This window comes from Argentina silus (assembly GCF_951799395.1).
Source record: "Argentina silus genome assembly, chromosome: 10".
Lineage (NCBI taxonomy): Eukaryota > Metazoa > Chordata > Actinopteri > Argentiniformes > Argentinidae > Argentina > Argentina silus.
This window is the reverse complement of record NC_139664.1, coordinates 571,136-576,135: the sequence shown is the minus strand read 5'-3', so window position 1 is coordinate 576,135 and position 5,000 is coordinate 571,136. Positions and strand designations below refer to the sequence as shown.

Below are 5,000 nucleotides of genomic sequence, written 5' to 3'. Positions count from 1 at the left end.
GCATATACAGCCTGGTTTCTCTATTTAAAAATAATTGTATTCTATTTCTGGAGGGGGGGGGATTATGAACCCCTCTCTCTCTCTTTCTCTTCCTTCCCTTTCTCTCTCTCCCTCTCTCTCTAGAATGACACTGTAGCTGTTTCCATGGCAATGCCCCCCCCCCCCCCCCTCTCTGGTGACTCTTTCGTCCCTCCTACAGAACACCCAGGATGCCCCCCCCCCCTCTCTGGTGACTCTTTCGTCCCTCCTACAGAACACCCAGGATGCCCCCCCCCCCCCTCTCTGGTGACTCTTTCGTCCCTCCTACAGAACACCCAGGATGCCCCCCCCCCCCCCCCCCCCCCCCTCTCTGGTGACTCTTTCGTCCCTCCTACAGAACACCCAGGATGCTCGTCAGGTTTTAGGGCTCATTAGCATTTCAGGGACGCAGGTGTGTTGGGTCACTATCAATGGAAACGAGAGCTTTCCTTCCACTCACACACACACACACACGGAGGGGGCCAGCGGCCCTCACACACACACACACACCCACACACACACCCGTCTCACTGAGAATCTACCTCTCTACTTTGCCCCTCTTAAAAAAACGATACACTGTAGTCCAAAGTGTGTGTGAGTGTGAGTGAGTGTGAGAGAATGAGGGAGAGAGAATCTGATGACTGTTTGCTCAACTTGCCCCTCTTATCACTTGGGTCAGACCACCGATCGATGGGGGGCACCCAGAGAGCCCATTACTCGCATCCCCAAGTCCCCATCTGCCAGGCGTAGCACTATATTACTCACACACACACACACACACAGCACACACACACACAGCACACACACACTCAAACCTGCTCTAATGCACTGGAGGCTGCTTACACTCTCACTCATCTGGACCCGTCTTCACTGCACTGGAGACCGTGCGTACACACACACACACACACACACACACAGAGGCACAATCTCCCACTGACCTTCATACAGCCTTTTAGTGAGGCGAGATACGATGATATTGTTGGATTTGAAAACGTGTCTTCCTGGGTGGAGCGTGTCCTCCTGGGTGGAGCGTGCGCTCCTGGGTGGAGCCTGGGTGGAGCGTGTCCTCCTAGGTGGAGCCTGGGTGGAGCGTGCGCTCCTGGGTGGAGCCTGGGTGGAGCGTGCGCTCCTGGGTGGAGCCTGGGTGGAGCGTGTCCTCCTGGGTGGAGCGTGTCCTCCTAGGTGGAGCCTGGGTGGAGCGTGCGCTCCTGGGTGGAGCCTGGGTGGAGCGTGCTTCGAGCTGTTCAGGTGCTGATGGTGTAGCTACCCCTGCCTAGCGCTACCTCTCTCCATCCCCCTTTCATTTCACCTTCATCCGCTCCCTCACTCCACACCTCTGTCCGCTAGGCTAGCACTGTTAATATATATTTCCGCTACCTCTCTCCCCCTCTCTCTCTCTCTCTCTCTCTCCCTCTCTCTCTCTCTCCCTCTCTCTCTCCCCTCTTTTTCTCTTTGTCCGTCTCCTACCTCTAGAACTCTCCCTCAAGTCTCTTTGCTACCTCTTAATGCACCTCCCCCACTACCTCTAGTGCTCCTTCATCCTCTCCTCTCCTCTCCTCTCCTCTCCTCATCCTCCCTCTCCTCCCCCCCCCCTTTCCTCTCCTCATTCCCCCTCTCTCCTCTCCTCTCCTTTCCTCTCCTCATTCCCCCTCTCTCCTCTCCTCTCCTCATTCCCCCTCTCTCCTCATTCCCCCTCTCTCCTCTCCTCTCCTCATTCCCTCTCCTCTCCTCTCCTCTCCTCATTCCCTCTCCTCTCCTCTCCTCTCCTCATTCTCTGCCCACATGACTGCTGCATCACTGTTGCCCACCTCCCCTCTCCTCCCCTCCTCCTCTCCTCTCCTCTCTTCCCCTCAGGTAGAATAAAACACCTTCATACACAGTCACAGTCTTCTCACATTCATTCACTCACTCACTCACTCACTCACTCACACACACTTCCTCATTCGAGGTCTTACCAGGCTGTAATACCACACAAATGATCGGAACCCCCCCTCCCCTCTAACATAATATCTTTTATGGTTACTTCTTTTTTTTTTGTTTTATGGTAATGTATTTTTAAGAATAAACTTTTGTGTAGATCGAGTTATCTTTGTTCTTGGAAGTTTGTAGCATTGTTTTTTTGTTTTTTTATTTTTTATCAGGTCTGTTGGTACTTGGACCTGAACACTGTCTAATAATAAACTGTTTTTTTGTATGAAGTGATGTCCGTGTCTCTCTCATTTTACCATTTACTACGTTTTTGATATTTATATTCATGTAATGTCAGTTATTTTGTGCCATTTACCGTTCTAAAGCCATGTCCTTGAATTTACAAATGTCTACTTGTTTTTAGTTTTGGGAATGTCAGTACTACACTGTTAGGAAATGGGGGATTGTGGGACTTTAGAGGGGGATTCTATAAAGCCAGATTTACACTGACGAGGCACTTCTATTGTTTCTAATCTTGTTAACAGGTTTCTTTTCCTCATAAAATGCCACACCAGAGAAAAAATGGATTATTTGTTTGTTTACTGGGTGTTATTATGTAGGGATTAGGAAAACTGTTGGAAAATATCAGTATTAGGAATGTTTTTGTACTATTCAGTTGATACAGTACATGGCAGGATTATCTATTACTATTATTAAAGTTGATGCTTTTCTGTCAGATGTGTTACCTGTCATCAAATATACAAATGTAGCACAGTTGACTGGTTACAGGGTTGACATGTTACAGCATTCTTCAACTTTAAAAGGTCTCAACATCACATCTCATTACGACATTGACAATAATCACGGCCATATTCAGATGAAGCCACCTTTCAAAACTCACTGACAGATTGTCTTTGTCAGCCAACGGTCTGCCGCTGCTCGCCCCACAACCTCCACCCGACATGAAAACCGCAATGCTTTTGTTTGGCCTAAAACAAAGGATGGCGATCTGTCCTTTGTGTGGTTTGTTGTGCTGCTGTCATGCAGTGGGTCCTGGTGGAGCAGCTGCATGTGCATATGAGGGGGAAAATTATAAGAATAACAACGTCCTGGTGTAATTTAAGTCCTAATCCCGCCGCTGTAATCTGGTGGCCGGGGGGGATTTCTCTGCCTGTGGAGATTGAACATGAGGATGTTATTGAGAGGGATGAGGGGTGATTATGTCTTGGTAGAGTGCGGGGGTGTGGGGTGGGGGGGGGTCGGACAAGGGTGTTTGTGTGCCCACTCCCTCTGGGTCAGGGGAGGCTGGTGGAGGTAGAAATCGGAGGACGGGCTTCATTGTAATGCATGGAATGGAATGAGGAATGGTTTTAAAGGCGTGTGTTTGATACCATTCCTCATTCCGTTCCACGTTACAATGAAGCCCGTCCTCCGATTTCTACCTCCGCCAGCCTCTACTGCAGTTGAGCAAACACAGCGAAGACAGAGAGGGAAACAGTCATCACACCCTGAATAAGATAAAACCCAAGCCTCCTGAAACTAGTACTCTTTTTTTATTTTTTTAGGGCATTTCTGTTTTATTGGGATAGAGACAGTAGAGATTGACAGGAAGGATGGGAGAGAGAGAGGAGGGATGACATGCAAGACAGGTCGAGGGTCGGAATCGAACCAGGAACCTTGCGATTACGTGGTAAGCACATCAGTGTGCTACGCCACTAAGCGCCCCCAACTGGTGCTCTTTTAAAATGTGCCTCATTTTTTCGAGGTTGGTTCCTCTCCTCTGGTCCTTTAAAGTTCAGTGTTGGTGAGTCAGTCTTTGCCTTTCATGCCCACTGATCTGAAAGAGGTTGATATGTGAAGGCAGTACGGTGGACACGAGTGTTGGTTGGTGGAGGTAGGAATCAAAGCACGGGCTCATTGTAATGCATGAAACGGAATATGGAACGGTAGGAAACACATTCCGTTCCATGCATTACCATGAGCCCGTCTTCCGATTTCTACCTCCACCAGCCTCCCCTGGTGGACACTTGTCTAGTGATGTACCTTGTATCCCAAATTATCCTTGCTCTTCCCTTTAGTGTACACTTGTCCGTAATCCCATCCTATGCTTTTAAATCCATGCTGTGTGGTGTACACATAAGGGAGAGGGATGGAGAGTTGGGGTGCTGGGTCAGTCTGTCAGCAGTCACACAGGAGAGGAGACAAAAGTGATGCAGCATTCTTAGAGCATCAGGACGCACGTTTCTACGTTCCTTTTGTTCTCCACACCGCTCCTCTTTTCCTCCACTTCTCCCTATCGCAGTTGCGAGGTAGAGACAGAGAGGGAGAGCTTCAAGAATACTCCCTGAATTAGTTCAGATGTTTCATAAGGGGGGAGAGAGAGACAGACAGAGAGAGAGAGAGAGAGGAGAGAGAGAGAGAGAGACTGTTTCCTGAATTAGTTCAGATGTTTAATAATTACCACACTCTTCCTCCTTTGGTCGACCTCAGCTGTGAGAAGTAGAGTGGAGGAGAGAGGAGAGAGGGGATGTAGAGATTGCAGTGTGTGCTGATGGGAGCTGAGAGAGAGAGGGAGAGAGAGACAGAGAGAGAGAGAGACTGCTCCCTGCATTAGTTCAGATGTTTCATAATTAACACCCTGCCTCCCTGCTCCCTCTGCCCTCCCACAGCTGCACTGATTCTGCCACTACCGATGAGCTTTACTCTTCACAACTCAGGCGTTCGCTCTCCTTTCACACTCCCCTACTCTCTGCCCCCCCCCCCCCCCCGCCACCCTGTCAGTCACCCACCTCTCCTTTCACACTCCCCTACTCTCTGCCCCCCCCCCCCCCCCCCGCCACCCTGTCAGTCACCCACCTCTCCTTTCACACTCCCCTACTCTCTGCCCCCCCCCCGCCACCCTGTCAGTCACCCACCTCTCCTTCACCCACCTCTCCTTCACCCACCTCTCCTTCACCCACCTCTCCTTACCTTCATTCTTTTCTTTCTTTCTGTTTTTTTCATCCTGCTCTTCCTCGTCTCTCCGTGCTCGGCTGTTGTGTGTCGGTGTCGCTCTCTTTCCGTCCCCCCTCCTC

At 50.1% G+C, this 5,000-nt stretch overlaps 1 protein-coding gene across 1 annotated transcript in view; it reads left to right on the top strand.

Moving 5' to 3' along the window:
- The window catches only part of smarcc1a (SWI/SNF related BAF chromatin remodeling complex subunit C1a), a 20,488-nt gene extending 20,246 nt beyond the window's left edge, over nt 1-242 (top strand). Inside the window, exon 28 of the mRNA XM_083678730.1 lies at nt 1-242. This exon is cut by the window's left edge and continues 481 nt beyond it. The gene's annotated coding sequence lies outside the window, so the exon portion shown is untranslated.
- Nucleotides 243-5,000: the final 4,758 nt, after the last annotated feature.